Source organism: Schistocerca gregaria, chromosome 1 (assembly GCF_023897955.1).
Source record: "Schistocerca gregaria isolate iqSchGreg1 chromosome 1, iqSchGreg1.2, whole genome shotgun sequence".
Lineage (NCBI taxonomy): Eukaryota > Metazoa > Arthropoda > Insecta > Orthoptera > Acrididae > Schistocerca > Schistocerca gregaria.
In genome coordinates, this window is record NC_064920.1 from 309,144,073 (window position 1) to 309,167,457 (window position 23,385).

The window sequence follows — 23,385 nt, forward strand, 5'->3', positions numbered from 1 at the left end:
GCTCGATGAGAATAACTCACAAGCTGCAAGAACATAACGAGAAAATTCCCAACTAACAATGGGACTGACATTCAGAAAAGAAAAGTATGTTTACTTTCATATACATAGTCATTATTATTATTATTATTATTACTATTATTATTATTATTATTATTATTATTATTATTGATTGTTATAATTATTTTTTATTGTTATAATTATCATTGTACTACTGTTATAATATCTATTTTTTTCTTTAACATCAATACTGCATAATAGGCTATATGTCCTTAATGTTAAGTAGAAACTGTAACTCGTTCAATCTGAGTATGCCTGGTTAGGTGTAAGAGAGGGCCTGAAGGCCCTAATCTTGCCAGGTAAAATAAATGCATAAATAAATAAATAAATAAATACATGAGTAAGTAAAATGTTCGTTAACAGCTCCTGAGGAAAGGAAGTAGATTTCCGAGTAAAATTGTAGTGTACCTTTAAAAAAGACGTGCCGTTCTTGAACTCTTCGTAAGAGACTAAAATACAAGAAAGTCGATCATGCAGGTCCAACTTAAAACTAAACGACATATGCTTGATACAATTTTTACTTTACTTCTGGATAAAACGTTACATGGAGTCTTCAAGATAATTGGGACGCCCTGTATACGATGACGCTCTATGCTAAATCTAGAACGACTTCTCTCTCGCTGTTTCCACGAACGAGAGTGTGCCTTCATGTAAGCTTCTACATTTGGAACGTTATGAACCTTGTCAACATTTTACATGATTTTTAATACACATTAAAGCTTGAAGAGTATGTAATTTTTAATCTGTAGCCGGCCGCGGTGGCCGAGCGGTTCTAGGCGCTCAGTCCGGAACCGCGCGACTGCTACGGTCGCAGGTTCGAATCCTGCCTCCTGCATGGATGTGGTGATGTCCTTCGGTTAGTTAGGTTTAAGTAGTTAGAAATGTTCAGCTTGTAACCATATTTAGAAATTAATTTGCGACGTGAATGCAAAATGACTCGTTCCACATCATCATGATTTATTGTGCAAAATGATCCACGGAGTGTGAAACAAACTAACCGATTTGCGTATCCAAGCGCCTGCTACACGCCAAGAGCCTTTGGTGTTTCACTGTGTCGCAATTTTGATAGTCATTAGTGTAAGTACGCTGTTGGATTCGCCCGGGTATAGGAGTGCATTAACGCGCCACTTCCGGATTCAGGGAGGCGAGTCTGCTCCAGCTCGAATCCGCCTCGCGGTTAACAGCAAGGACTGGTGAGCTGGCTGGTCTGCATCTGGTTATTAGGCGGTTTCGCACATTTAGCTAGACCAGGATGGTTACGAAGGCGCGCCTCAGATATAAGCTACGCTAACATTTAGAAAACGTTCTCACACTTGAACATAAGACTTACCCTAGACGCAGACAGCTGGGGCACACGAATTCTGTTCGCCGAGCGGCCGGAGTAGGGAGTAATAGCGTTAGGAAGGGTAACCGAGCACATACTGTCACAAACAGTGCTAAACCCCATGTAAGAGCGCCGAGCCCAAAGACTAATGGGAAAAGACAAGGAAGAAGAATAAAAGTGTAAGTTCGCTAGTGTCTTTTTCACACCTCTGCTGTCTAATTGTCATTTACCTTGGAAACGACATTGAGTACTCTTATTTTTTTTCTCCTACTGGTGACGACAAAACTTTCAGAGTAAATGAGTATTTAAGCATTAAAGACAAGGCAACATCCTGTACTAAAGCTTCTGTTAATTCTCAGATGATATGTGTACGGTGCTATACAGAACGGAATGCGACGTAACTACGAAAATACACTCCTGGAAATGGAAAAAAGAACACATTGACACCGGTGTGACAGACCTACCATACTTGCTCCGGACACTGCGAGAGGGCTGTACAAGCAATGATCACACGCACGGCACAGCGGACACAACAGGAACCGCGGTGTTGGCCGTCGAATGGCGCTAGCTGCGCAGCATTTGTGCACCGCCGCCGTCAGTGTCAGCCAGTTTGCCGTGGCATACGGAGCTCCATCGCAGTCTTTAACACTGGTAGCATGCCGCGACAGGGTGGACATGAACCGTATGTGCAATTAACGGACTTTGAGCGAGGGCGTATAGTGGGCATGCGGGAGGCCGGGTGGACGTACCGCCGAATTGCTCAACACGTGGGGCGTGAGGTCTCCACAGTACATCTATGTTGTCGCCAGTGGTCGGCGGAAGGTGCACGTGCCCGTCGACCTGGGACCGGACCGCAGCGACGCACAGATGCACGCCTAGAACGTAGGATCCTACGCAGTGCCGTAGGGGACCGCACCGCCACTTCCCACCAAATTAGGGACACTGTTGCTCCTGGGGTATCGGCGACGACCATTCGCAACCGTCTCCATGAAGCTGGGCTACGCTCCCGCACACCGTTAGGCCGTCTTCCGCTCACGCCCCAACATCGTGCAGCCCGCCTCCAGCGGTGTCGCGACAGGCGTGAATGGAGGGACGAATGGAGACGTGTCGTCTTCAGCAATGAGAGTCGCTTTTGCCTTGGTGCCAGTGATGGTCGTATGCGTGTTTGGCGCCGTGCAGGTGAGCGCCACAATCAGGACTGCATACGACCGAGGCACACAGGGCCAACACCCGGCTTCATGGTGTGGGGAGCTATCTCCTACACTGGCCGTACACCTCTGGTGATCGTCGAGGGGACACTGAATAGTGCACGGTACATCCAAACCGTCATCGAACCCATCGTTCTACTATTCCTAGACCGGCAAGGGAACTTGCTGTTCCAACAGGACAATGCACGTTCGCATGTATCCCGTGCCACCCAACGTGGTCTAGAAGGTGTAAGTCAACTACCCTGGCCAGCAAGATCTCCGGATCTGTCCCCCATTGAGCATGTTTGGGACTGGATGAAGCGTCGTCTCACGCGGTCTGCACGTCCAGCACGAACGGTGGTCCAACTGAGGCGCCAGGTGGAAATGGCATGGGAAGCCGTTCCACAGGACTACATCCAGCATCTCTACGATCGTCTCCATGGGAGAATAGCAGCCTGCATTGCTGCGAAAGGTGGATATACACTGTACTAGTGCCGACATTGTGCATGGTCTGTTGCCTGTGTCTATGTGCCTGTGGTTCTGTCAGTGTGATCATGTGATGTATCTGACCCCAGGAATGTGTCCATAATGTTTCCTCTTCCTGGGACAATGAATTCACGGTGTTCTTATTTCAATTTCCAGGAGTGTATATCAACAAGTGGGACGTCCAGGGGCTACAATTGAAACACACTCCTACAGTTGCTGGTTTGACAGCGTCCTATCGACCGCCGCGAACACGGAGAAATGAACTGTTCAGGTGCTTACTTTGGAGATTATTCTACTTAACCGAATTCTACCAAGCCCGCACCAGCAGAGGTTTAATACTACCTGCTTGTTATCCAACAATATTAGAGAAAATTTCTTCTATAAAGAAAATACTTTTCATAGTTGACTTCTTGAAATTCACATTAGTTGATCTCTAGGGGATACCAGAAAAATGACTTCGGAATTCTTTGTGAGTTTTAGGTAGTGAAGGTGAAAATATAAGACATTTACTGTTTCTGTCGCTGACGTCAGAAAAAACTTTTATCACAGTCAAAATGAGAGCACAAGCCGGCCGATGTGGCCGAGAGGTACTAGGCACTTTAGTCTGGAACCGCGCGACCGCTACGGTCAGAGTTTTGGGGTACTTTATACGTCTTTTAGCATGTAATAAGTTTAATCGAAACGGTCGCGCAGCGAACAGCGTTGTGATTTTACACTTTTACGTCCAGTATTGCAAACCTGATTATTGTGTTTATTTTTATTTTTCATTTGTCTATGAATTTCTATAGAAGATAATTACACGAACAGTTTCCAATGTATGTCGAAACGATGTCCTTATTCGTCAACTAATTTTCTGTCCGATGAATGAATTAAAAAAGAGAAGAAGATAATTATTTGGAATTGTTCCAGTAAGATTTCTGTAGCGTATCGTGTTTCATAATGAAATGAAACCGCCAGTTTTTGGGAAAATGATTCGTTATGCTCGGTTTACAGGGAAATTATTGCCAACGCACGAAATGTTCGTAATGTTAACAACGTTTCTGTCCCGAGTGAGACTGATACGAAGAAATGTCACTGTGGCAAACTTGCCTTCATGCGATGCTCATCGTATTCGGAATTTCTATGTTTCGAATGTTTCTACGATCTGTATCATACAAGGGAGTGCACTAAATCTCCTTGAAGACTAAACATAATAATAAAATATAAGTATTAATGCAAGAATTGATATAAGAATGACACGAGAATATGAGGAATGAAAAAGATTGTAACTCCTAATAATAGCCGGCCGCGGTGGTCTCGCGGTTCTAGGCGCGCAGTCCGGAACCGTGCGACTGCTACGGTCGCAGGTTCGAATCCTGCCTGTGATCCTGTGATGTCCTTAGGTTAGTTAGTTTTAAGTAGTTCTAAGTTCTAGGGGACTAATGACCACAGCAGTTGAGTCCCATAGTGCTCAGAGCCATTTGAACCATCCTAATAATACTATACACACATATATTATATAACAAATGTATGATATTTATTTCGAAACCTGGTTTTAATTTTACATTTAATATAAAGCTTTGCATCCCCTAATTTGAGAAAACCATTCGCGTTGTAATCGTCTACGGACTAGGGCAGATAAATGGAACAAAAAGGAGAATAGTCATCGTGTATAGAATACGGGGTGCGTAAATGTAAAGCAGCAATGCTTTCTCGCCGCCTGAACTGAAATGAGCGTGTGCTAAAAGAAATACAAATTACGGAGGAAACCTCGACCGCCAGTTTCTAAGAAACGATAGAGTATCTACGGATAAACCGAGACACATGTTCGCTTATTCTGACTCCTCTACCATTCAGCAAAGTTTCTGGGAAATCACATAATGGCACTAGCTGTGTTCCTCGTAAGAACGGAAAGTTAAGAGTAGCAAAGCGAAATGCAAAAAACCTTGACTTACATAGTAGCTGCTTCTCTTTCTTGTCGCAACGTAGAACCTGTTTATCTTGCAGAAGGGCAGCAGGACGCTGAGATAGTCTGCATCAGTTTCAACGATGACAAGTAAAACGACTGCTCGGAATAGCAGTGGCCCGTGGCAACCAATAAACCGGCCGCCATTCATCTTACTCAGTCTGACGTGCCTCGCTGAGCATTCGATCGCGGAGCGAAAAGTCGGCACCTAGCCTCTCTCGTTCTCCACGGAACAGTGTTTTATTTTATCGGGAAGTCACGCTACACACGAACCCAATAACGAATGTTCCGATATTCTGCCATCGCAGACACTAATACTACCCACTATCTATGGGAAGCAAAGCGCTTTGGAAGAAATATAGTCGTACACTGTTACATTTTTAGACAGATATTTTATATAGTATACCAAGACTACTCGGCGTCTGAAGCCTCTGTGTTGTACTTTTATGGGGAAGTGAGGACGCCATGTGTCAACCTCCAATTTTAGAATGCGACACGGATCGAAGAAAATGAAAGGAAAAAATACAGTGATATGATAGATAACGTAACGATCAAAATAAGATTTGGGAACGACATTGTCTTTTTAACTGAAACAAAGGCAGCATAAATGTGTAACTTCTCTTGTCGCACCACCCTTATTCCCATGTAATGATGTCAATAAGAATTAGTTTCTCCAGTTAATCTCCTTTCAGTGCTGAAGTAACTGAAACATCAGTGGCCCTGAAAAATGATGTTCCTTTATTAGGAGACAATCATTCCTGCCAAATAATGCCCTGCGTGGATACTTTAATGCCGTGCGATGTCGGATAAACTCAATTGGGCGACACTTACTGTGCCTGATGATGAACGCGTAGGTAGAAAGACGTGCATAGTGCGGGCACATACAGTAAACAGCACTGATTTTAATTACGTTTTTCTTCTAATTTGTCTAATTATTCGTAAATGACTGGAACAGAGGTGGTACACATTCCAAAACGGTAGTTCTGATTAATATAAGTATTTCACACTCCCTAAATTGTTCGAATACTCATTCCCAACTGTCATGTAGCCTATTAATCATTAGTGACAATTCTCTTTGCAGTCAAACTGAGTACTGTCAATTGATCTACGACACTGCGATGTCTTCTGCGTAAAGGACACAGCTATAGAAGGCGGAGGTCAGTGGAAAGGATATTTCGCTGCGTGGGCCTGAAGTGTACGTAACCACCTACAAGGCCCACATGAACAGTCTAGTTGGTACAACCAGACCACATCCTCACGTTTTCGCCAGTATGTCGATTGGAGATGTTGAATATTGCCCATGTAACGACCTACTGACAGTTAACACTCATAGCCATTTTGTTTTGTTGATTTCTGGACCACTCAAACCGTCGGGATGGCTCAAGTGGTTCAAAGGGCTCTGAGCACTATGGGACTTAACATCTGAGGTCGTCAGTCCCCTAGAACTACTTAAACCTAACTAACCTAAAAACACCACACACATCCATGCCTGAGTCAGGATTCGAACCTGCGACCGTAGCGGTCTCGCGGTTCCAGACTGAAGCGCCTAGAACCGCCCGGTCACTCCCACCGGTCCCGTCGGGATGCCTGCAGGATGCTGGCGTGGGGAATAGCTCGGTACTCCGTACTCCTTGCCTGTGAGTCTCGCGTGTTCGTCACTGGAATTGACTTGTACGGTATTTTAGCAGGAAGAGTTTTCCAGAATGAAGAACCATTAATGCTTTCGGTAAAGCAACGCCGTGGAAACTAAGCTAAGAAATAAGATTTATACACAATACTTAAACATTCACATTCATTTCACTTAGTACCTGACGTGATCGAGTCCGCCAAATTTAAATTATTCACGCCAAATTAATATCCTAATCGTAAGAACTTCTGATTACGTGGTTTCTCCATGAGGCTGACATTGTTTCCTACGGTAATTGAGCGACAGGATTGTCTGCAATTGCTCTGAATTCTTGAAAAACTTTATCACTGCCTCTTGCCCTTCGTGCAAGAACATAATCGAGTTTAGGCACTACAAATCAAAAACTCTCGTGAAAATTCTTCAGATCTCCTCTTTGTCCGTGTTTTCGACCAGCAACATCCTATGCGCGCTCATCAAAAATGAAGTAAACGAAGTCAGTTAAGACTGACTCGTACAATCCTTGTCCACTTATCCTCCCTTGCCCACTAGCGCCACTCTTGTGAGCTTTTGTCGGCTGGATTCTCTGTTGCGTGGTTATTTACAGCATCATCAAACTCATTAGTAACTTTCCAAGCTTCCGAAAGTCACTAGGATATCCTTCGCCCTTAATTTTCTTAAAAATGACTGTGATCACTATGGGACTTAACTTCTGAGGCCATCAGTCCCCTATAACTTAGAACTACTTAAACCTAACTAACCTAAGGACATCAAACAAGTCCATGCCCGAGGCAGGATTCGAACCTGCGACCGTAGCGGTCACGCGGTTCCAGATTGTAGCGCGTAGAGGCACTCGGTCACCCCGGCCGGCCCTCAATGCTCTATAGCTGGCAACTTTTAGACCTATGATTAATGCAAATGTGTGGCTTAAGATAAGTTGTGAGTCATGCGTCGGAGAGGAGCAAGGAGACGCAAAATAAGTATCCTAACTGCTTTTGTTTGCTAATTACTTTACATAGGGCCAAGTTCCACTTGCATCGTACTGCATGGTTTTAATTAAAGTGGAGCTACTTATGGAGGTCCAATATGGGGTGTAATAATCGTGTGGCAGCGAAACTTGGTAGATATGCTAATGCGTTATTGCGGAAGCAATTACACTGGAAGAAATTAGTTCCAATTTTGGGCACCGGGTGCTAATCTGGCGCTATGAACACAGGAAAGACATATATACATAAACGTTCCTATATGTACACTACTGGCAATTAAAATTGCTACACCACGAAGATGACGTGCTGCAGACGCGAAATTTAATCGACAGGAAGAAGATGCTGTGATATGCCAACAATTAGCTTTTCAGAACATTCAGAGCATTCCTTATGTCTGGAACGGATCGTGCAACCACGTCTCGATCCCTGAGTCAACGGATGGGGACGTTTGCAAGACAACAACCATCTGTACGAACAGTTCATCGGCATTTACAGCAGCAGGGACTATCAGCTCGGAGACCATGGCTGCGGATGCCCTTGACGCTGCATCACAGACAGGAGCGCCTGCGATGGTGTACTCAACGACGAACCTTGGTGCATGAATGGCAAAACGTCATTTTTTCGGATGAATCCAGTTATGTTTACACCATCATGATGTTCGCATCCGTGTTTGGCGACATCGTGGTGAATGCACATTGGAAGTGTGTATTCGTCATCGCCATACTGGCGTATCATCCGGCGTGATGGTATGGGGTGCCATTGGTTACACGTCTCGGTCACCTCTCGTTCGCACTGGCGGCACTTTGAACAGTGGCCGTTACATTTAAGATGTGCTACGGCACGTGTCTCTACCCTTCATTTGATCCCTGCGAAACCCTAGATTTCACCAGGATAATTCACGACCGCATGTTGCAGGTCCTGTACGGGCCTTTCTGGATACAGAAAATGTTCGATAGCTGCCCTGGCTAGCACATTCTCGAGATCTCTCACCAATTGAAAACGTCTGGTCAATGGTGGCCGAGCTACTGGCTCGTCACAATACGCCAGTCACTACTCTTGATGAACTATGGTATCGTGTTGAAGCTGCGTGGGCAGCTGTATTTGTACACGCCATCCAAGCTCTGTTTGACTCAATGCCCAGGCGTATCAAGGCCGTTATAACGGCCAGAGGTGGTTTTTCTGCGTACTGATTTCTCAGGATGTATGCACCCAAATTGCGTGAAAATGTAATCACATGTCAGTTCTAGTATAATGTATTTGTCCAATGAATACCCGTTTATCATCTACATTTCATCTTGGTGTAGCAATTTTAATGGCCAGTAGTGTACAAGAGAGAAAGGCAAAAATTCGATTTTATTGGTAATCATACTGCATGAAAACCGTGGGTTCCACACAGTTGCACTCTTCCAAAGCAGGAATCGCATTCTATTCCAGGAGGTATAGACGTCATGGTACACCTGACAGGCCTTCTGGGTGTATGTTACTGAAAGATGAATGGACTGAGTATAAAGGTGCTTATGAGTCCTCACAATCACACACGGCGAGAGCAATGGCTCTTCGAGCAAAATTCGTGGTTCAACAGAATCAAAATTCGGCAGTTCTGTGTATTCACTACACTCTGTAGTGTAAAATGTGCCTCGTCACTCTATTGAATATGGCCTGGCCACTTGTACAGGTACCAGTGTAAAACAGACTGTAGAGCTTTCCGTACTGTTGACCATGGGACTGAAAATTCTCGTAACACTGCACGAGCACTAACACCTCCTCGGCCATGTGCTGTGTGCTCAGTTACAGCAACAGCAACCTCGTCCACCGCGATATGGCACCTACCTCTTCCAACTGCCGCACCAAGCTCACCCATGTTTTTGAATTTAATTATCATCTTCTTTAAACTGTTAAATGACGTCGTGTCTCTCCTCAGACCTTTCGGTCGGTGATACTCCCTGAATGCAACACTGTAAACGCTGCTGTTCTCGAGAGCCATACAGTTCACTCACGTTATGGCTTGTCAAGTGATATCGTAGATATCATACCGTCTTACAAACAGCGGACAGCTCCAGATGTCCCCTGGTGGCCAAAACTGTAACTAATTTTTTCATCGTAAATTGGTTTCACATTAACGCATTCGCAGGTCTCCCAAGTTTCGCTGCCATACGATAACTTTACAGCCCACACTGGACTTCCGAGAGTAGCTGCACTCTAATTAAAACCATCTACATCTACATCCATACTCCGCAAGTCACCCAACGGTGTGTGGCGGAGGGCACTATACGTGCCACTGTCATTACCTCACTTTTCTGTTCCAGTCGCGTATGGTTCGCGAGAATAACGACTGTCGGAAAGCCTCCGTGCGCGCTCGAATCTCTCTAATTTTACATTCGTGATCTCCTCGGGAGGTATAAGTAGGGGGAAGCAATATATTCGATACCTCATCCAGAAACGCACCCTCTCGAAACCTGGCGAGCAAGCTACACCGCGATGCAGAGCGCCTCTCTTGCAGAATCTGCCACCTGAGCTTGTTAAACATCTCCGTAACGCTATCACGATTACCAAACAATCCTGTGACGAAACGCGCCGCTCTTATTAGGATCTTCTCTGTCTCCTCCGTCAACCCGACCTGGTACGGATCCCACACTGATGAGCAATAGTTAAATATAGGCCGAACGAGCGTTTTGTAAGCCACCTCGTTTGTTGATGGACTACATTTTCTAAGGACTCTCCCAATGAATCTCAACCAGGCACCTGCCTTACCAACAATTAATTTTATATGATAATTCCACTTCAAATCGTTCCACATGCATACTCCCAGATATTTTACAGAAGTAACTGCTACCAGTGTTTGTTCCGCTATCATATAATCATACAATAAAGGGTCCTTCTTTCTGTGTATTCGCAATACATTACATTTGTCTATGTTAAGGGCCAGTTGCCACTCCCTGCACCAAGTGCCTATTCGCTGTAGATCATCCTGCATTTCACTACAATTTTCTAATGCTGCAACTTCTCTGTATACTACAGCATCATCCGCGAAAAACCGCATAGAACTTCCGACACTATCTATTAGGTAATTGATATATATTGTGAAAAGCAATGGTCCCATATCACTCCCCTGTGGCACGCCAGAGGTTACTTTAACGTCTGTAGACGTCTCTCCATTGAGAACAACATGCTGTGTTCTGTTTGCTAAAAACTCTTCAATCCAGCCACACAGCTGGTCTGATATTCCGTAGGCTCTTACTTCGTTTATCAGGCGACAGTGCGGAATTGTATTGAAGGCCTTCCGGAAGTCAAGGAAATTAGCATCTACCTGGGAGCCTGTATCTAATATATTCCGGGTCTCATGAACAAATACAGCGAGTTGGGTCTCACACGATCGCTGTTTCCGGAATCAATGTCGGTTCCTACAGAGTTGATTCTGGGTTTCCAAAAACGACATGATACGCGAGCAAAAAACATGTTCTAAAATTCTACAACAGATGGACGTCAGAGATATAGGTCTATAGTTTTGCGCATCTACTCGACGACCCTTCTTGAAGACTGAAGACCTTTTCTCTTTTCCAATGATTTGGAACCTTCCGTTCCTTTAGAGACTTGCGGTACACGGCTGTTAGAAGGGGGGGCAAGTTCTTTCGTGTACTCTGTGTAGAGTCGAATTGGTATCCAGTCAGGTCCAGTGGACTTTCTTCTGTTGAGTGATTCCAGTTGCTTTTCTATCCCTTGGACACTTATTTCGATGTCAGCGAGGATTTAGAGAAAGAACTGCAGTGCGGTCTTCCTCTGTGAAACAGCTTTGGAAAAAGGTGTTTAGTGTTTTAGCTTTACGCGTGTCATCCTCTGTTTCAATGCCATCACCATCCCGGAGTGTCTGGATATGCTGTTTCGAGCCACTTACTGATTTAACGTAAGACCAGAACTTCCTAGGATTTTCTGTCAAATCGGTACATAGAATTTTAGTTTCGAAATCACTGAACGCTTCACGCATAGCCCTCCTTACGATAACTTTGACATCGTTTAGGTTCTGTTTGTATGAGAGGTTTTGGCTGCGTTTAAACTTGGAGTGAAGCTCTCTTTGCTTTTGCAGTAGTTTCCTAACTTTGTTGTTGAACCACGGTGGGTTTTTCCCGTCCCTCACAGTTTTACTCGGCACGTACCTGTCTAAAACGCATTTTACGATTGCCTTGAACTTTTTCCATAAACACTCAACATTGTCAGTGTGGGAACACAAATTTTCGTTTTGATCTGTTAGGTAGTCTGAAATCTGCTTTCTATTACTCTTGCTAAACAGGTAAACCTTCCTCCCTTTTTTAATATTCCCATTAACTCCCATATTCAGGGATGCTGCAACGGCCTTATGATCACTGATTCCCTGTTCTTCAGTAACAGAGTCGAAAAGTTCGGTTCTGTTTGTTATCAGTAGGTCCAAGGTGTTATCTCCACGAGTCGGTTCTCTGTTTAATTGCTCGTGGTAATTTTCGGATAGTGCACTCAGTATAATGTCACTCGATGCTCTGTCTCTACCACCCGTCCTAAACATCTGAGTGTCCCAGTCTATATCTGGTAAATTGAAATCTCCACCTAAGACTATAACATGCTGAGAAAATTTATGTGAAATGTATTCCAAATTTTCTCTCAGTTGTTCTGCCACTAATGCTGTTGAGTCGGGAGGTCGGTAAAAGGAGCCAATTATTAACCTAGCTTGGTTGTTGAGTGTAACCTCCACCCATAATAATTCACAGGAACTATCCACTTCTACTTCACTACAGGATAAACTACTACTAACAACGACAAACACGCCACCACCGGTTGCATGCAGTCTGTCCTTTCTAAACACCGTCTGTGCCTTTGTAAAAATTTCGGCAGAATTTATCTCTGGCTTCAGCCAGCTTTCTGTGCCTATAACGATTTCAGCTTCGGTGGTTTATATCAGCGCTTGAAGTTCCGGTACTTTACCAACTCTGCATCGACAGTTTACAATTAAAATACCGATTGCTGCTTGGTCCCGGTATGTCCTGTCTTTGCCCCGCACCCTTTGAGGCTGTCGCCCTTTCTGTACTTGTCCGAGGCCGTCTAACCTAAAAAAACTGCCCAGTCCACGCCACACAACCCCTGCTATCCGTGTGGTCGCTTGCTGCGTGTAGTGGACTCCTGACCTATCCAGCGGAATCCGAAACCTCACCACCCTATGGCGCAAGTCGAGGAATCTGCAGCCCACACGGTCGCAGAACGGTCTCAGCTTCTGATTCAGACCCTCCAATCGACTTTGTACCAAAGGTCCGCAGTCAGTCCTGTCGACGATGCTGCAGATGGTGAGCTCTGCTTTCATCCCGCTATCGAGACTGGCAGTCTTCACCAAATCAGATAGCCGCCGGAAGCCAGAGAGGATTTTATTATTCAGCACAGTTCATTCTCCAATTACTTGATAATTTATCGTCATTTAATGAGCTTTTAACATATGACGCCCAGCTGCGTCTTGGCCTCATGCTTTGACTATTGCGGGTTCGGCTTCGGTTTACGGTGTCCTGTGAAAGGTGACCTATAAATCCCAGAGTAAAAATGGATTTAATATGAGCATTTTCGTGCTTTTGTGGCAACAACTGGATGGCCAGCCACATGGCAGTTTACGCCAGTCTCCAAGGACATTTGAAAGTCTGGTGAAGGAAGGAAGATTAGTATTTTATGTTCCATAGATGCTGGGGGTCGTTAGAGATAGAGTACAAGCTCGGATTGTGGAAGGATGGAGAAGGAAATCGGCCGCGTCGTTTCAAAGGAACCATCCCGGCATTTGCCTTAAGCAATTTAGGGTAATTACAGAAGACAAAAATCTGGATGAGTAGATGAATATTTACCGACGAACTTCCAAATGCGAGTCTAGTATGCTATCCACTGCTTCTTCTCACTCAGTGCCTCTGGTTAAGACGCAATAAAATTCTAATGCGTTAGACGTTATAAGGGAGTAAACATGTTTAGTGTCAAACAAACTGTTATATCGCTGAAAAGTCATTCAGCCGGCTTTAAGAAGTGACAATCAACTTTTTTACCTCTGGAATGATCAGCAAATGGTCAGATATCCATGAAAATTTCTGATGCTCACAAACGAACGTTTGCTAACGAAATAATCTGCATGCTAAAATAATGAAAAAGAGATTATTTCTTGGTTATTTTCTCATATGCTGTGTCATTTGCATACTACCAGAAACTCTAAGATTAAAATAAAATACAAAATAACTGAAACCCAAGATTGTGAACAAAAAACAACTGAGATATTATTATATGTCGTCACATTTCTGTCGGTGAATTTTTTGAAAGTACTGTATGTTCGAAGTGAGAACCATTTTCATAACCACACTTCCATATACTCGCCTTCGCTGATGAACCCACTGCTGTCAGTATATCTGGAATAATTGCTCTACAAGCATCATCAACTCCGTCTCCCATACACTCCGTAGCTGTTGGAACCCTCTCCTACGCTACATGACGACATGATCCCAGAGAAAGTGTCTTACATTCTGAGGTCTGGCGATTGTGTTGGATACCCCTGAATAGGAATGACTCTTCTCACCCAATTTTTTGGAATGAAGTGATTTAATGTATATCTGAAGAATTATGGGTAGGACATCCATCATGTTAGAACAATTAAATTTGCTTTATGTTCTAAACGGCACATTTTCTAATAACAACAGTAAAATATTCGCCAAAAATTATGTATACCTTTAGCCGTTCAACACATCATCAACGAAATAAGGGGCAACTACGTGATGTCCAATCATGAGACGTCACATATTTATATTCCACTGTCGTTGAACACCTGACGAAACAAAAGTGCGTTTTTGCCCGTTAACCAATAAAGCATGTTTTTCAAATTTCCATTCCGTGATTTCTGAATGTGAACTCATAAGTAAACAGTAATTTCTCCACAAAATTAATTTTTTCGCTTTGGATTAGACAACTGTCCAGCTAGTCCAGATAACGGTAACTGTATCGGACCTGCAAGTGACAACATAACATCCAAACAAATGCTTTCCCTGCCCCTTCCCCTACCACAGCGAAAGTACTAAAATCTTAGGAATTAACTGCCGAAGGATTAGCAACAAAGTGCAAAAGTTGGAAGTTGTCTTAGAAAGCTGTGGAACTCACGTTAGACAAGGTACAGAACGCTAATTGAAACCCGAAACCGATAACAGCGAGACATTTAGGAAAAATCTAATAGTATATCGAAAGGATTGTCTAATGGTAATGGAGGTGACGTATTTGTCGCACTAGGCTATAAAATCAAACCCTAAGAGACAGAAATTGAAACTGCATACGGGATTGCTGGGAAAAATTGAATACCACGGGTGGGTTTAAACTTTTAATTTGATCCTTACATTGACCACCAGACCCGCCTCCAGATGTAGCCAAAACGTTAGGAAAACTAGGCTCAGTAGTACGTTAGTTGCCCAATCATACTATCATCGAGGGAGAAAATTTTAATCACACAATAATCTATTAGGAAAATTATAGTATTGTAACTGGTGGACAGGAAACATTACTAAATACTTTCTCTGGGAAATACCTAGAACACATTATTCGGAAACCCACTCATGATTTATATATATTGAAAGCAATAGCAACAAACAGACTTGGCCTCTTTGTGGATCCAAATAGAAACTGGTATCAGTGAACACAAGGCAGGTGTAGTAACAACGATTCTAAATGTACAAAGGGCAACTAAAAGGAGGAGGATTTCTATTTTCAGAAAACTAGATAAAGAGGCAGTAGTGCTGTGTCTCAATAAGGAACTAGAATTAATTAGCTCTCGAGCGAAAATGTGGAAGTGCCGTGGCTCAGGTTTAGAAGAACAGTTTATACCACGCACTTGACAGATATTTACCTAGTAGTACAGTTCATTATAGGAAGGACCTTACATGTTATACAGTCAGTATAAAGGTATTTCTAAAGATACAGAGACTACTGCATAACTGGTATAAAACAAAGCCTAGGACTATAAATAGAGTTTCTGATGAAACGCGTTTAGCTGTCAAGAAGACAGCATTTGGCTATCAAGAAGACAATGTGTGATGCCTTCAACGCTTACCGCATCAGATTATTTTGCGAAACCCTTACAAATTCTGTTCATATTTAAAGATTGTTAGTGGTACCAAAGACAGTGTCCAGACACTCGTGGATGAGACAGGGATTGAAATTGAAGATAGCTAAGAAAACCAGAAACGCTCATCCCATTTTCACGTGTTCCTTTACAGATGCGAATCCAGGGGTATTTCTTTAATTGAATTCTCGCACCACTGCATAGATTAGTGATATTAGCGTTAGAGGTGTTGATAAACAGCTGAAATCTAAAATGAAAGAAAGCTCGAGTCCTCGATGGAATCCCTTTCAGATGCTTTGCGGAATCTGCGACTGAGTTAGCAACTCCTTTAAGTATAATATGACGTAGATCCCAAGAAGAAGAAACTGAACCCAGTATTTGGAGAAAAGCAAAGGCCACACCCGCCTACAGGAAGGATAGCAGAAGACATCGGCTAAACTACTGTCCCCTATCCTTGACACCAATTTTTTGTAAAATCTTAGGACATATTCTGAGCTCAAATGTAACGAAGTATCTCTAACAGAATGTGACGTCCTCGATGCCAACCAGCGTGGATTCTGAAAAAAAAAAAAAACGAACATGTTCAACATAACTCACTTTTCTCACATAACATTCTAAAATCGATGGTCAAGGCAGTCAAGTAGATGCAGGATTTCTCGCGTTTTGGAAATAATTTTACTCAGTACCACATTTACGCTTGAATGTAAAAAAATACAATCGTATGAGGTACCAAGCGAAATTTGTGACTGGACTGACGATCTTCTGATAGAAAGGACGCAGCGTATCATCTTAAGGAGTAATCGACAGATGTAGAAGTAACGTAAGGTATGTCCCAGGCAAGTTTGTTGCGTCCTTTGCCGTTCCTGTTGTATTTTAACGGCCTTAATGAATATTAACAACGACCTCAGAATTTTCGCAGACGACGCGATTATCTATAATGAAGTACTGTCGGCTACACAAATATTGAGTCAGATGTTGATAAGTAGTAGAAGATCGAAAACTTGCTTGAAGTGTTCAAATATGTACGATCGTACACGTGACAAAACTAAAAAAGTAGACTCCTGTGATTACACTGTCAGCGAGTCACAATAGTCACAGTTAAGAGCCTGTCAAATCATAGAAATACCTAGGTGTAACACTGAAATCGCACAGTCACATAGACTGTCACAGGTAGAGCAGACTTTGATTTATTGCTAGAATACTTGGGAAATGCAGTCAATTTACAACAAAGATTTCTTACAAATCAGTCGTGCGACTCGTCTTAGGCTATTGGTTGAATACGGAAGACTCGTACCAAATAGTACTAACAGGGGATATTGAAGGCAGCATGAATGTTCACACCTAGATTTGCTTGATCCGTGTGTACGTGTCACCCAGATGCAGAAGAAACTGAACTGTCAGACACTTGAAGACAGATGGAAACTATCTCGAGATTGCCTACTTACAAAAATTCAAAAACCGGCTTTAAATGGTGATGCTAGGAATATACTAGAACCACCTAAGGATCGCTTCCGTAGGGATCGTGAGGACGAGATTAATTACAACGCGCACAGTGGCATTTAACAGTCATTCTTCCCGCGCTCCATACGTGAATGGGACGGAAAGAAGCCCACTGTTACGATGTAATTAGAATGTGACATCTCCTTTTCGGCCCTCTCTTCCTTTTCTTCTCTCTTTTCTCCCTTCTTCCTTCGTCGTACCGCGTTTTGTTTGTAACAAAGTTTGGCTGTGGTTCCCTAGAATATTTTCTAAACCAACTCTGGGTTGGCAATTATCAGTTCTATGTGCATTCATAAAAATTACAGAGGACCCGCACTCGATTACGACTTGTCCGCGGACTCGAGCAACTCAGAAGGTATCATGCTTCTCCAAGAGGAATAATATCACGCATAACGCAGCATTGCTATCTGCTATGTCAGAACACATTTATATCCACCTCATAAAAACTATTGGTCCTAAAACAAATTGTACTTAATTAAATTCATTACTCCATAAACAGCTAATAAAATTTAGAAATGATTTACATGTATACTGTGTCAATCACTCAGCAAAGATTTCACAACTAAAAAATCTCGACTTGACGTCATGGGTTACTACCTGTTTTGTCTCTCCTACTCTCACGTGACACAAGATATATCCGACTGTAATGGACAGTCCCACACGATTATTTCTTAAAGATTTCGAGGGCTACACGGACGATTACCCGTGTAATGCTACAAGACGTACCATCTGCCATTCACTTCGCAATGGTTTACAGAATATGGATTTTTGCGTTTCCTCCATAGAATAGTTAAAAAAGGTTTATTTTCCCTGGTTTTTTACTTTCCCATATTTCTTTTGTTCTTGGCTTAATCAGCTTTAAAATCGTTTAATTTACTCCTGAGATTATATATGCGTTTATCACTGGAATGTAAGTAGGAGCTCTGAATAGGGCAGGAGCAATACTTCGTGAATTTGCTGCTGTTCGGAAACGGCCGGAGGAAGTGTTGGCTGCTGTTAGCAGGATACAAGCTTGTCCCTGGGTTTGACGTCTGTGACATCTCAGCTGCCCCTGGCGACATCTGTGACCTCGGACGCTGTTGCGATTGACCTGAGGCGGGGGCGGCGGACACTGCACACGTCACGAGTCTGCAAACATGTGAGCCCTGGTCGCATTGCCATAATAGCGCCTTTTAATGACAAAAACGGGGCGCTGTCCTTTGCTGAGGAGACACAATGGCTCCATCTGGACTGTGCCGATCCTCATTGAAAGTATGGAAGGGAAGGTTTAACGTTCCGTTGATGGTGGGTCCTTCACATGCACCTCACAAACATAGTGGAGCGAATTGGCTATTCTGATTTCAAACCGACCATTTGTGACGTACGACAACTACGAAAAGTGGTGAGACTGGCTGGATTGAAATTTGATCTCCACTCTTATCGAATGCGGGCACCGTATTCTAATCAGCGCATCACGGACAGTTGTAGAAAGAAGACCTGGCGATTGCTGGAAACTCAGATGCTAGTTGCTTAGTAGAGATCAGCAGCCAATTTGAGCGAGCAATATAACATACACTTAGTATGTTAGTTGAAGGATCTCATCTTAAGATGCAAACGTGACGCAGCCGCATGGCCAAAACACTTTGCGCAGCAAACATCAGTTATGAGGCAATGTTCGAAGAGGCACTGTGAAAAGTAATGTGAAAAAGTCAATTGTAAATTGCTGGAAAAATCTATTCGTGTGTACGAATACCAGACTTGGTGCGGACGCATTCACTCGAAAATTTATCACGCTAATTTTGACAAAATACTGAGCAATCTACTCCCTACCATGAGTATGTTTGGTGTGGCATGTCTTTTAGAGGGTTAATCGGGCCGTCCTTCTTAGAAAACTCTGTCACAGCTGATTCTTACTTAGAAATGTTGCGTGTGGTAACTCCTGGTCTTAAAGACTTCTTCGAAAACGAAGATGATTACTTTCAACAGAATGGGGCGCCACCTCACTATCACACTTATGTGAGGAGATCCCTCAATCATACATTCGCTGCCGGACGAGTAGAACTAAGACAGAGTGTGGAGTTTACAGATCGATCTCCTGATTTAACTCCTCCAGACTTCTATCTGTGGGGTACTTTCAAGAACACAGCTTACATTGCATGACTATAAACACTGGATTATCTTAAAGAGCAAATTGAGCAAGCCTGTGATCCTATTAGAAACAATACAGTTGGCATTTCGTTTTGTTGCGAAGTCGTTCTCGACGGTGTACTGCGGCAGGAGGAGGCCATTTTGAACATTTACCATCTTTAGTTGCACCTTAAGATACACCACAAACATTTTACTACATTTCTATCGCCTTTAATTAAAGAGAGATTCAGTTTCAAAGAGTGTATACATTATTTTTCGCCGGCCGCGGTGGTCTATCGGTTCTAGGCGCTCAGTCCGGAGCCGCGCGACTGCTACGGTCGCAAATTCGAATCCTGCCGGTCATGGATGTGTGTGATGTTCTTAGGTTAGTTAGATTTAAGTAGTTCTAAGTTCTAGGGGACTTATGACCTCAGCAGTTGAGTCCCATAGTGCTCAGAGCCATTTGAACCATTATTTTTCGACACCCTGTAGATGTAGATAGATGCGTACTAGATGTTTCAGCCCGTGAGAAATCGAAGTAGCACTGTTAGTGTTGTATCTTCTCTGATGTTTCAATCCCGCTTTTTAATCAATTGCGTTACAACTGATAAGAGGTTTAAATATGCTTCTCCATTGATCCCAGAATAATTATACCAATCATGTGGATATGTCGCGTTTCCTCTTCAGTTTCTTTCATTTCCTCCTTACTTTTTTAATAAACTTTTATTTGTTTACAACAGTAGTATCGGCTAAAACGAGAAAATCTTCCCCTATCGATTTCCACAAAATTTCGAATTGCAAACTGCTGTTTGTTATAAGCATGATTGCCTGTGTGAAGACGAATATAATTTACACATACTTACACAAAATGCTAGCACGAGGATGCTTATCGAGCTTTCAGCTATGTGCTGGCCTCTTCTAGAAATGCAGGACATCATACCAGCAACTATATCAAACGGAAGATGCAACTGGCGGAAAATCGTTGCTTAAGTCGGCGCTAGTGCGACCTGTCATCCCGATGCAGAGTTCTTTCATCATTACTTTGGCAACTGACTGACATGCCGACGTTAATTTAGGAAGAACAGATGTAGTTTAGCTTAGACGGAACGTATTAGCGTTAGACATTACCCAGTGCACCTCACAACAAGCGTAAAAACTCTATGAATTTCAAGTTTAGAAAACCTTTCTGTTAGTCGGATTTCCACTTATGTAACATGTTCCTAGAGACAAGACCAGATCACATACTTTAATTTGGGAGGATGTAAACGCTCTTTCAGAGCAGAAAGTATATGTATAAATTAGTAAGTAGTTAACAACCGGTGTGTTTAGTCAAGGCTCCAGGCTTACTGTCACTTTCTAACAGCAGTAATACACACGAAATGTCTACAAAGCCGGTTGGCCAGCTTGAGTTAAATATAAATAACACGGATATCTTGAACTACAGATGCTACACATATCCGAAATGTGGATGCAGTTACGGCTAGTGAGATAAATACATATTCAGGAAACAGAGGGTTCTGGGTCAAAACAGCGGTGAAATGTTGGGCAAAAAGTTGTAGCGATTGTTTCTATCAAGTATCAGTGACTGCGCGATTCCAAGAAGCTTGGAAACTCTTAACCATAAATTCCGTTAACATGCTGTGCCCCTGAAAGGATATTTCACTTTACTGAGAAATAAGACCTATGCGTTTCGGTGTAAATTGGAAATGATGTACTGTTGTACTCAATCACATTTCCAAGAGTTATCTCGAGTATTTCCTAGATTATTCAGTTATCCAACATTTTGGATCTGTTGGAAAAAATGTAGGACCAAACTTTCCGATAGAATGAACATAAAGGAAGAAACTAAAATATTCTATAGCACAAATATATGATGGTGTTATTGCTGAGTGCTACAAAGCTGATTATTCAATAATTGGCAGCCAACAGCAAATATTAAGAGGTGTTTGGGACCGTGTGGAGGATGCAGGACAATCGATAAAACTGGAGAATTAGGAAAATGTCGCCAAGGAGGAAATGCAGCTTTGCTAATAGAAAATGAGTGAAATAAAAAAAAACATTTGTGTGAGGAACGTTAAAAGAATTTGAAATTAGTACATTATTATTTGCCGATTGATCAAAAAGGCCTAAGCAGTTCTGATCCTACACAGACAGAAGCCGAGTCAAAATCACATATTTAGTCTGTCACTGATGGTTCAGGCAGTCACACAGATTCCAGTGCTACATTCTCCTTTTTATAAAAGGTCGTACTAACATTTCTCCTTTGGCTCATCTTATGGACATGAAAATGACAGATGTTGAGATCAGTTGCTGTGCAATTCACAAACAACCAACAACGCTTAGTAGAGTGAACGAAATTGGATGTGGCGAGATATCTTTTAGATTCCAAACCGCATATGTGTAAAAATGGTCCAATTAACTAAGTGCCTCGTGTGGTTCGATAAAGGTAACAGGAGTACGAGCTTTTAATAGAACAAAATAGCGCAGGAACAGACCAATGCCACTCGCTACAACACGCTGCACAACTACGGAATGCACTCATGAGCGAGAACATTATGACTATCATGAATACCGATATGCTGTCGATTTAAACCCGTCCAGGCGATAGCAGCGTCATTTAGCAATTTATGACTGCTTGTCACACGCACGTACGGAGCATGTGTTATCGATGAGAGTGCTGTCCGCATGTAGAGTGGGTAAGGCTCGCGATCTATCTGAGTTTGGCCGAGGGCAGATTGTGATGGCCGGTCATTTCGGAAACTGGGCGACTTGTGCTCAAGGTGTGTTGTGGTAGGTGTTTTCAACACATGGCGAAACCAAGGTGAAACCACGTCCAGACGTCTTGAGATTTGGCGGCCACCCTCATTACAGATGTCGGACGTCGTATGTTGGGCAGACTGGTAAAACAAGACTGGCCACAAACTTTGGCGGAACTAACATCAGACTTTAATGCTGGACAGAATAAAATTGTGAACCCACAGTGCACCGAACACTCGTAACCGGGGGCCTCTGAAGCCGATGTAGCCGACGACTCATGCATGTGCCATTGTTAACACTACGGCATGGGCAACTGACTGAAATAGACACGTGACCGTCGGCACTGGATGTTGGTGCAGTGGCAGAGCGTTGCATGGTCTGGTGAAACCAGACACCTTCTGCATCACGCCGATAGCATGTTCTGGGGAATATTCGTGTGGGCGTCCATGGGTTGAGTGGAGATGGCGCAAGACACCATGACGGCAAAGGAGTATTGTGCACTGGTTGCAGCTCACGTACACCTCTTTATGACGATCATGTTTCCTGATGGTAATGGCATTTTTCAGAAAGATAAAGCGCTATGTCACAAGGCCAGGAGTCTGATGGAGTGATTCGTGGAACACAGGGCGAGTTCCATTTGATGTGCAGGCCCCTTGATTCACCAGATCTGAATAACATATTCCCCTCCTGGAATTTACAGGAATTAGGTGACTTGTTTCTGCAGATGTGGTGCCATCTCCATCCAGCGACCTACCTTGGCCTCATTGCTTCCATGCCACGACTTGTCCCCAGTGTTATCCATGCGAATGGTGGATGTAGCTGTTATTAGGTAGGTGGTCATATGGTTCTGGCTTCTCAGTGTACGTGTTAAGCTTGTGTTTATAACTTTAGGGGGATCAATATGTAAAAAACACAGCCCGATCGTTCACGAGACTCATTATGCTGCAGATAGCAGGATCTGAGTCGTTTCTGTGTTACTAAACCGCTGAGAAGACTTCAACGATGCTTTACGCTACATGCCAGACATCATAAAATGTGCTTTGGAATATCTAACCAGATAAACGAACTGCAAGAAGAACTCCACCAGCAGAAATCGTTAAAAATGAAATCAGCAAAATGTTTGCCTCTCAGTCTTCATAGGACTGATACTAGTCGCGTTATATGTAAATGAACAGGCACATAAAAATTGATGTCCCTAATAGTATTTACAGGGAATGCAACAGTGTGACAAAAACGTTCCAAAACACAAAAAATATGAAAACAGCCAACGTTTGACGCGAAGCGTGACCTCACGCCCGATAATTTAAAATTTGTAAAGAGACAAAAG